Here is a 10,425-nt window from a genome sequence, read left to right as displayed (position 1 = left end):
CACTGCCGCCTTTTCATAAAGGTGGCCAGGCAGGGGCCAGCAGTTTACTCTGGGGTGGCACATAAAATCTCTATCATCCAACCTTAAAATACTTTTTTAAGATTTGCGTTAATCACAATGATGCATAACATACAATTGCTACAATACTTTAATTTTAATTAAAATAAATTGAGATTAACATACAATTTATAGTCATAATTGAACCTCATGTTTTTTTAACATATTTAATCAAAGTAAACTTTTAAAATTTACTTTGAAACCAGGATTTATATCCCCCATTGCTGAAAAAACTATAGAGACCAGAAAATCATGTGAATTTTGTAGGCCACTGAAATGTATTTTACTAAGATTAATTCGGCTGCTTCTTGCTCTTTCTGAAGAAGGATGCTATATGTGCTGCCCACATTTCAATGATTGTCTGACATTAAAACACTAAAGCAAAACATTAAAACATTACCATGTTTTAAAAAACTTATTAGGGTAAATGTCTCTAGATTATCTGTTATATATAAAATCAATCTTAATCCCAGCATTTACGCTGTAATATTTGTGTGGGATTCTTGAAGTGACGAACTCTTGTCAGATTCAAACGGCTGTCGCGCAGCGCACACACACATAGACGCGCTGAAAGAGAGTTCCCTTTCAGTCGGTCACTACGACGTCACGTCGTGACCGACGAATTGGGAACTGCTTCGCGGGTGACCTATCTACTTCGAGAACTATCAGAAACGCCAATGAACTTGCCATGCAGGTATTTGCATAATCCCGGCGCCGCCCCGCCAGGTGCGTATATAAGGCGCAGGTGCATAATACCAAATCAGCTTTATTGCTTCGAAGCCGGCAGACATCTGCTCACGAGAAGCTATTCTAAAAAACTGATCTTCGTAGATCCTGTTCTGGGAAGAAAAGTCTCAGCTTGCTGAAGTTGGTTGGGCAAAGACACCTCAGCGGAGGCTCGCAGTGTTTTCTCCACCCTTTCTCTCTCTCTCTGTCTCTTTTTTTAGGACTTGAGTTCGAGTGAGTGCGTTTGCCTCTCCCTGTGTGTTTCACCAGCTCGCACAAAAGAGTGATTTCCCTGAAAGAGCAGCACGTTTGAGCTTTGTGTCTTTTTAAAGACAGCCACTCATTCGTGTCACGGTCGGGGTCGTCTTTTTAAAGATGGATTTCCGTCCGTGCTCCGTTTCTGGATGCGGTGTGTTCATCGCCCCCCAGGATGGCCACAAGCGTTGTCTTTCGTGTCTGGGGCTCCAGCACGCAGAGGCAGCGTTGCGTAATAGCTCATGCCCCATCTGTGAATCAGCCTTCACCTCTCATCTCTCTCGAGGGTGGAGATGCCAAGGGGTACACTGGTATCCCGTCAGTGGAGCGCCCGGTCGCGATGCAGTTGTGTCCGGCCGGTGTCGCTTCCTCCTGGCGGGACCAGCCTACTCTCCCCTCACGGGCCTGTAAGCAGTCTTCGGCGCTGTCCGGTGCTGCTTACAAGGCTTGTGGGGAGGCAGCCTCTGCCCTGCATGCCATGGCATTGCTGCAGGTTCACCAGGCTAAGGCTCTGAGGGATCTGCACGCGGGAGGTCACGACTCGGCGGAGTTCTCCGAACTACGTGCGGCTACAGATCTGGCGCTTCGTGCGACCAAGGTCACCGCACGCGCCGTCGGGCGTGCGATGTCTACCCTGGTAGTCCAGGAACGCCATCTCTGGCTGTGTCTGGCGGACATGACGGCGAGACGGTCGAGGAGTTTGCGCAGCAATTCTCCGCGGCCAAGAAGCAGACAGAGGCCATCGCTCAGATCATGCCACGTCGGAAGCGTCCTGCGCCTGCCCCATCCACGTCAGCCTGCTCCTCGCCGAGGGCGTCCTGCGGCGGCCGCCTCCGTTCCTCCCCGGGGCTCTTCTAAGAAGCGAGGAACCGGTCGTCAGCAGCCCGCCCCGCCCGCTCAGCCCGCTTCAAAGGGTGGTAAAAGAAGATCTAAGCGGCCCTGAGACGGGCGACCTAGAGATGGAGGGGATCGCTCTTCGGGAGATGGTGAAGGCACCACTCCCCCCACCGGAGGAGGGCCGGTTGGGGAATCTTTTGTTTCATTTTTCTGTTCCGCCGACTTTTCAGTCGGCACCCACAGATTCACAAAAAGAGCGAATTCCACTTCCATCTCTAGGTCTTCAGATGAGCGCCGGAGACACGAGCGGGCTCATAACCCCCCCTCGTTCTCCGACTCATCAGAGGAGAACGAGAGCGACGCACGGGCTCATAACCCCACCGCGCTCTCCGACTTCTCAGGCGGTAGGAGACAGCTACGGGCTCATAACCCATCGTCTCCCTCCTCCTTCGCCAGAGGGTGCATCAAGTGGTGTGAGGTGTCTTCAGCAGAGCCTCCCTTACTCAACCACCCAGCAACGGACTCAGGTGAGTGTTATCACACACAACACTGCTGTCGGTGCGGCCGTTACGCACACACCGGCGATCACCTCCGTTGCGCCCGCCGCGGGTACACCGATCGTGCCTTTAGTCCCCCTCGCACGGTATCTGGGGGCGTGGGAACAGCTTCCCAGCCCGTCGCGTTGGCTTTTACGCACGATTCATCTCGGCTATGCGATCCAATTTGCCCGGCGTACCCCCAAATTCTCCGGCGTTCGTTTCACTACGGTGAGAGCTGCCGATGTGCACGTCCTCCGTGCGGAGATCGCTGTCTTATTGGCGAAAGACGCGATCCAGCCGGTCCCTCCAGCCGAGATGAGGTCGGGGTTTTACAGCCCTTACTTTATTGTACCCAAGAAAAGCGGCGGCTTGCGACCGATCCTGGACCTGCGTTCGCTGAACCGTGCACTTCACAGAATGCCGTTCAAAATGCTGACGCCCAAACGCATATTTCCATGCATTCGTCCAAACGATTGGTTCGCATCTATCGACCTGAAGGACGCGTACTTTCACGTATCGATTCTCCCCCGACACAGGCCGTTTCTCCGCTTTGCGTTCGAGGGGCGAGCATACCAGTACAAAGTCCGTGTATTCACCAAGGTAGTGGAGGGGGCTTTAAAACCCCTGAGAGAGAGAGAGGTGTGCGCATTCTCGCGTATCTGGACGATTGGCTAATAATAGCTCAAACGCGTCAGACGCTGTGCGATCACAGAGATTTAACTTTAAAACACCTCGCTCGTTTGGGTCTTCGGGTCAACTGGGAAAAGAGCAAGCTTTGCCCCGTGCAGAGAATCTCTTTTCTCGGTATGGAACTGGACTCGATCGATTTGACAGCTCGTCTAACAGAAGCGCGTGTACAGTCGATTCTGACTTGCCTGAATACATTCAAGAGCAAGAGCGCGGTCCCGCTGAAACAATTCCAGAAGCTTTTGGGGCATATGGCAGCAGCCGCAGCTGTAACTCCGCTCGGACTGCTTCATTGGCTTCACGATCGTGTCCCGAGGAGAGCGTGGCTGCGCGGCATTCACCGTGTTATCATTACACCTGCGTGTCGTCGCACTTTGACTCCGTGGTTAGACCGTGCGTTTCTCCGAGCCGGTGTGCCTCTGAGACAGGTCTCCAGGCATGCGATAGTATGCACAGATGCGTCAGACACGGGGTGGGGGGCCACGTACGATGGGCTTGCGGCTTCGGGGGTCTGGACGACACCCCAGCTGCATTGGCACATAAACTGCCGGGAAATGTGGGCTGTATATCTTGCACTCGTCCGTTTCAGCAACGAGTTAAGGGGCAAAGATGTATTAGTTCGAACAGACAACACTGCGACCGTGGCGTACATCAATCGTCAAGGCGGTTTACGCTCGCGTCACCTGTCGCATCTCGCCCGTCACCTCCTCACTTGGAGTCAGAAGACTTTGAGGTCTCTTCGTGCCATTTACATCCCGGGCACGCTCAATGTAGAGGCGGATGCGCTCTCTCGGGCTGCGCGTCCCGGCGAATGGCGACTCCACCCCATTGCGGTTCAGCAAATTTGGAGACGTTTCGGCAAAGCGCAGATAGATCTGTTTGCTTCTCCAGAGACGACCCATTGTCGCCGGTTCTATTCACTAGCCGACGACTCGCTCGGCGTGGATGCATTGGCACACAGCTGGCCGCGAAACATGCGCAAATACGCGTTCCCTCCGGTGAGCCTCATTGCGCAAACCTTATGCAAAATCCGGGAGGACGAGGAGAGCGTGCTGTTGGTGGCACCGTATTGGACAACCAGGAGTTGGTTTCCAGAACTCTCTCTCCTCGCGACAGCCCCTCCGTGGAAGATTCCCCTGAGGAAGGACCTTCTTTCTCAACAAGAGGGCACATTATGGCACCCGCGCCCCGACCTGTGGAACCTCCATGTGTGGTCTCTGGACGGGGCACGGAGGATATGAGTGATTTACCGCAAGAGGTATCTAACACTATTGCTGCTGCGCGAGCGCCGTCTACGAGACAGGCTTACGCGCTTAAATGGAACCTGTTTGTCGACTGGTGTTCTTCCCGAAATGAAAACCCCCGAGAATGCCCGATTAGTGTTGTGCTTTTATATCTCCAGCGTCGTTTGTTTGGAGAATAGGCTGTCACCATCCACTATTAAAGTCGATATCGCTGCGATATCAGCTCACCATTCACCCGTAAACGGTAGAACAGTGGGTCAGCACGACCTAGTCATTAGATTTCTCAGAGGCGCTCGAAGACTGAATCCTTCGTGTCCTCCCTCTATTCCTCCTTGGGACCTGTCCTTGGTGCTGAAATCACTCCAGGAAGCCCCATTTGAGCCTCTGCATAGTGTGAGTGTTAAATTTCTTACAATGAAAACATTAACTCTCCTTGCTTTGGCTTCTGTTAAGAGGATAGGGGATATTCATGCATTTTCGGTCGATGAATCGTGCCTTCAGTTCGGGCCGGCTGCATCCAGCGTAACACTGAGACCCCGGCCCGGCTTTGTGCCCAAAGTTCCCACCACTCCTTTTAGAGATCAAGTGGTGAATCTCCAAGCACTGCCTTTGGAGGAGGCAGACCCAGCCAAGGCTTTGTTATGCCCTGTTCGTGCACTACGTGTGTATATAGACAGGACGCAAAGTTTTAGGACCTCAGATCAGCTCTTTGTTTGTTACGGTGGTCAGCAGAAAGGAAAAGCTGTCACCAAGCAGAGGATGTCCCATTGGATTGTAAATACTATAGCCCTTGCATATCAAAAGCAGAATGTGCCTTGTCCATTTAATTTACGTGCCCACTCTACACGCAGTGTGGCATCATCTTGGGCACTGGCTCGCGGTTCCTCGCTAACAGATATTTGTAGAGCTGCAGGCTGGGCGACACCTAATACGTTCACAAGATTCTATAGTGTTCGTGTTGAACCGGTTTCCACTCGGGTTCTTTCTACTAACTAGTTAAGAATGCCGAGGGTCGGCTCGTGTGTTGGCTTGGAGCCTCTATTTTGGTGCTGTACAGTTGCACCAATATGGAAGGCAGTCGGGGCAAAAACGTCACAAAAACGGTTTTTGCCTCTCCTCCACCGCCCTGATAGCTGGTATTGCGGAGCATCCGCTGTCAACCTATCACTGATGTATTCTCTGTAAACCTGTGTAGGCTAGGCGTCCACATTTGTCCCCTACGTGGGGTTCATTTGTGTGTAAAGTCCGTGGGGTTCTAATCCTCCACGTTTTCCTTAGCAGAGCCTGCTCTGCACCTCTCAACATACCATGTATTGTTCAGAGACTTTATTTTGAGCAACCTCTCGGTTGTTTCATATATTTTTATGTCATCCATTTAACCTTCTTAGGGGATGGCTTCCGCAGTGTTCTAACTCCGCTCAGTTTAGACGCTTCCCCCAGTTCGCTGCTTCACTATCGTGAGTTAAGGAACAGGTAGTGACCGGCCTTCTGCATTTCGCCTTAGGTTCCGCCCCTTATGTGGAGGGCGGAGGGCTTTTGCAGGCACTGGAAGGGTTCAGCTGCAGTGGCGTTTTGGTAGGGATTCCCAATTCGTCGGTCACGACGTGACGTCGTAGTGACCAACTGAAAGGGAACGTCTCGGTTACGTATGTAACCCTCGTTCCCTGAAGGAAGGGAACGGAGACGTCACGTCCCGTCGCCACAGTTTGCTGTTCCATTGCTGTTTCAGGCCGGGCACTGTTGCTCGGCTTCTCAGCAATTATATAGCTGATTTGGTATTATGCACCTGCGCCTTATATACGCACCTAGCGGGCGGCGCCGGCATTATGCAAATACCTGCATGCCAAGTTCATTGGCGTTTCTGATAGTTCTCGAAGTGGATAGGTCACCCGCGAAGCGGTTCCCAATTCGTCGGTCACGACGTGACGTCTCCGTTCCCTTCCTTCAGGGAACGAGGGTTACATACGTAACCGAGACGATTCTCATTATAAAACAGATTCTTAAACAAGATTTTAAGCCCATCATGTGTTTTTACCAAACTTTAGAAGAGAAAAAATACGCATTTTAGGTATCCTTCACATTTGGATGGCCTTACTAGCCCTAAAATATTGGAATTGTGATTGGCTTACATAACTTAAAGTGTATTTTTGGGATTGCTAGCGTCCTGCTTTTTAATCAAGCTTGAGATGTCATGTAATATATTATAATTGAGATAATATTGTTCAATAAGTTAATCCACTTCCACAATCCGATACTGTGTGGTGGTTTGCTTTCCCCTAAAAGTAGGCGTGAATCTGTTCAGAGACATTTGATGACATTTCGCCAGTTGTGCGTACAGGGATTTTTTCTTCGGTAACGACTGTACACAAAGTTACGCTGCACGACTTTAAAACATGCAGCAGCAGCAATAGATGCCTGCTTTTACTGGTAACTTTACTGACCTTCTCTCTTACTGGTGAACATTTCTGTGATTTTGCAGCATCTCGCTGCGTCTGTGGCCAGGGCTTTTATTTATTATCCGCTTGCTTTCTCTCCTTGCTCCTTCTTTGCATTTGCACTGCATATCTGACTATTATCAGATATAGCCAAAGAAGCAGTGCGTTGTTATGTCATGTCATGGCATTTTTATCCACTGCTCAGATTGGCTCAATAAATCTGAAACAAGGTCAATGATTTAGTCTAGATATGCAATCAGAAATGTGTTCTGGTGTGTTTTTTTAACCCCCAAACCTCTACCTACACTATCAAAGAAGTTTAATCACTTCACTTGTCAGAGAAGTTCTTGACAGAAGGATAGGTTGTTACCACCTTGGTTAGAGGCTTAAGGTAATTTAAAAAGGGATATGTGTACTTCTGTGATAAACATCACAAACGCTATCAACCCAACAGAAGGTTGGGAGAAAACAGCAAGTAAGCTTTTGATTTGCTTTGTTGGCAAAGATCTGGATGCAATTCACCTTATTTTTCACGACAACAAGGGCGGCGCCATTTCGCTCATTTTGTCAACGTTCTTCCGGCCGCATAGACATGAGCAGCTGAGGCAGTGACTGAAGGCGACGCGTTAAGCTTAAAAAGCTCACTCGAGCGCCTTTATGTTTCTTTCTAACCAATTTTAAGCCAACTGAGGAACACCCTTATCCCAAGTAATGGTTCGACTACGATGTTCCGGTAACTTTAAACCACGCCGGGTGTTGAAAAGGTGGCCAGTTTCAGGTAAGCTATCTTAGCTAACTTTGTGCTCGTTCGTCTAAAGTTAGATTTGTGAAGTCCGTTCTACAAATACACTTAAGATCAGTAACGTTAGTTTATAAAATGCAACTATTTGAATGGTTTTAATTGTCCGCCTATATTTTTATATTTACGATAGTACAACGAGATATTCTAGTACATTGCATTCTTACAGTAGCCCACGTGATTCCTACAAGTTAACGTTACTGAGATTTCAGATGCTAGAATGTCAGTTCATTTCTCATTCAGATATTGATAATGACCTATTAAACAACGTATTATTTAACACTGAAGTTAAAGGTTGTGTGTATAATGTTACACTGTCTCTTTTTAATGCATCTCTCTCTTACACACTGTTCTGTTTAAGTATGGGTGCCATTTATATATTAATTCTCATGATGCAAGTTTATTTTAAATACCAACATAAAAATGTTTATGGTTATATTGTTTTCACAGATGCATTGATGTGTAGTGATGCAGTGGACAACTGTGAGGATGATACAATCAACATGTTCCTAAACTGTGATGCAGAAACACAATGGGAGGATCCATCCGTCTCTGACCACAACTACACTTAAAAATCACAACTCAACCTGAAGCAACCAACATCTGATATGGGAAAACAATGGTGCGGTTTCCCGGACAGGGCTTATCCTGGTCCCAAGCTAAAATGCATATTTGAGCTACAATAATTTAAAAACACCTTTTACTGACATACCTCAACATATATGAGTGCCATTGTTTTGTCACAAGATGTGCACCAGTCTTGTTTTTTTGTAGGGTTTGTTTGTAAAAACTAAAATGTCCTAATATAATGAAATCCTAGTCCTGTAAACCCTGTCCGAGAAACTGCTTCAATGTGTTGAGCTGGCACAAATGTACATATCTCTGCTGAGAAACAACCATCTTTGTGTCAGCTTTACAGAGGGTTGATATTGCATCCATTACACAGTCGCCAAGCACTTTACCAGTACATACACTAACAGCTTCCAGATAAACACTTGGGATCAGCTCCTGATGACTCCGATAAAGCTGTGTCTTAATTTCTTACAGGGTGGTCTTGCTTTACCTGTTGTAAAGTTACATTAAACCTTCATATGTGATCAGATGTCATGCAGTGATATTAAACATTTACAGTGTGATCAGAAGTTGTGCATTTATATTAAACCTTTACAGTGTGATCAGATGTTGTGCATTTATATTAAACCTTTACAATGTGATCAGATGTTGTGCAATTATATTAAACCTTTACAATGTGATCAGATGTTGTGCAGTTATATTAAACCTTTACTATGTGATCAGCTGTTACCTGCCATGCAGTTATATAAACCTTTACAGTGTGATCAGATGTAACCTGCCATGCAGTTATATAAACCTTTACAGTGTGATCAGATATTATCTGTAAGTAATTTCTTAAACCATATGTGAGCTTTTTAGATTCCACTTAAAAGGATTTAAGTTTCCTGATTTGAAGGAATAAGTGTTGGCAAGTTTGCAAATGAATTCTATCATGGTACCACATAAAAACGAAATGGTTATTGGACTGGCTAAGGTGCACATTTGCTTTAAAAAAGACGAAATCACTGAGTAAATGTTGGTAGACATACTTTTAATAATTTTCAATGCTGCTCCATCAACTCCTGACAGGAGGTAATTAAATATGCCAGGTTACTTGCCGCGGCCGCTTCATATCGTCTAACCACGAGACGATTGATGGGACAATTAAAGACTATTCGAGCGTCGTATGAAGTTTTAACCGTGCTCCTAATATAAAACATTTACAGTAGTAGCGATATTTGTTATTTCGCTAAAGTTATAGTGAACTACAACCAATCTTCTAACCACCAAACTAACCACCGAATGCACTGTGCCATATTAGCAGCGGAAGTCGGTTGACAAAATGCGGAAGAGCGAAGAATTAAAAAGGGGCGTGGCGGAATAAGGTGAATAGTTTGAACCAAATAATATTAAAAGGTACCCCGACTACAAAGACTTGTCTGGCTTATTAGATTAACACTGCCACTGGCTGTATAGCACCGCCAATTACATTTCATGAATAAAAATGTCACACCATGTTCTTCTTGCACAAAAGAAAATACAGTTCCAATCTTTTAATTTCTTCAGAGGGAAACCAAAGTCTAGACTACGCTTATGGCTCATCCAGGTTTTTCTCATTAATAAAATGTCATGGAAAGTAGAGGTTTCTGTTTGACATGACATTTTGTTCATCATTCAGTGCCCTCGTCACTTCTTACATTTGGAATGAAGAAATGGCGTTGGCTGACCTCTATAATTGCAGAAAGCACAGGGGGCCGACAGACGTTCTTTTCTCCTTGAACAACAGCACAGCAACATAAAAATGCCCACCATTCAATGAGCTTAGCTTGGGTTAAAAAAAGTCTGCAACTTCCCTCTGGGCAATTTAACATCAGAGCATGGTGCCTTGACTCTGTCTCGATGCAAAGACGGTAACTGGTTACGATCTGATAATAGATCCACACAGAATACAAATGAGAAGATGGCGTATATTGTATCTGTGAAAGATATACAGTGGCATCATGCCCATTCAAACTGAGAGGGCACGTGCCCCCTCGGTTTTTTGAGCCAAATGGCTTTTGCATGCAACCTCAAAATCAAAGAAGCGTCCATTAATCTGTCACTTTTCAGAGATTTTTGCTGTTTTTATAGTGTTTTGATCATGTTACATTACAATTCTGGCGGCAGGCACTGCAGTCAGCGCAGCTGCAGACATCATCAGCGTCTGAGTGCGCTCATGAGCTTTGCTGTTGCTTCTGCATTTTGCTATCTGAGGACCCTGCTGAAAAAAACAATAAAACCATTACAGAAAATTC

At 46.8% G+C, this 10,425-nt stretch overlaps 1 long non-coding RNA gene across 1 annotated transcript; it reads left to right on the top strand.

Moving 5' to 3' along the window:
* Positions 1 to 7,294: 7,294 nt before the first annotated feature.
* LOC141358783 (uncharacterized) lies at positions 7,295 to 8,715 on the top strand. Its single transcript, XR_012365202.1, has 2 exons — positions 7,295 to 7,558; positions 8,030 to 8,715. It is a non-coding gene; the product is annotated as an uncharacterized lncRNA (long non-coding RNA).
* The last annotated feature ends 1,710 nt before the right edge of the window (positions 8,716 to 10,425 follow it).

This window comes from Misgurnus anguillicaudatus, chromosome 22 (genome assembly GCF_027580225.2).
Source record: "Misgurnus anguillicaudatus chromosome 22, ASM2758022v2, whole genome shotgun sequence".
NCBI classification, from domain to species: Eukaryota; Metazoa; Chordata; class Actinopteri; order Cypriniformes; family Cobitidae; genus Misgurnus; species Misgurnus anguillicaudatus.
Note: the sequence above shows the minus strand (reverse complement) of the source record. Positions and strands in the feature narration are given on the sequence as shown.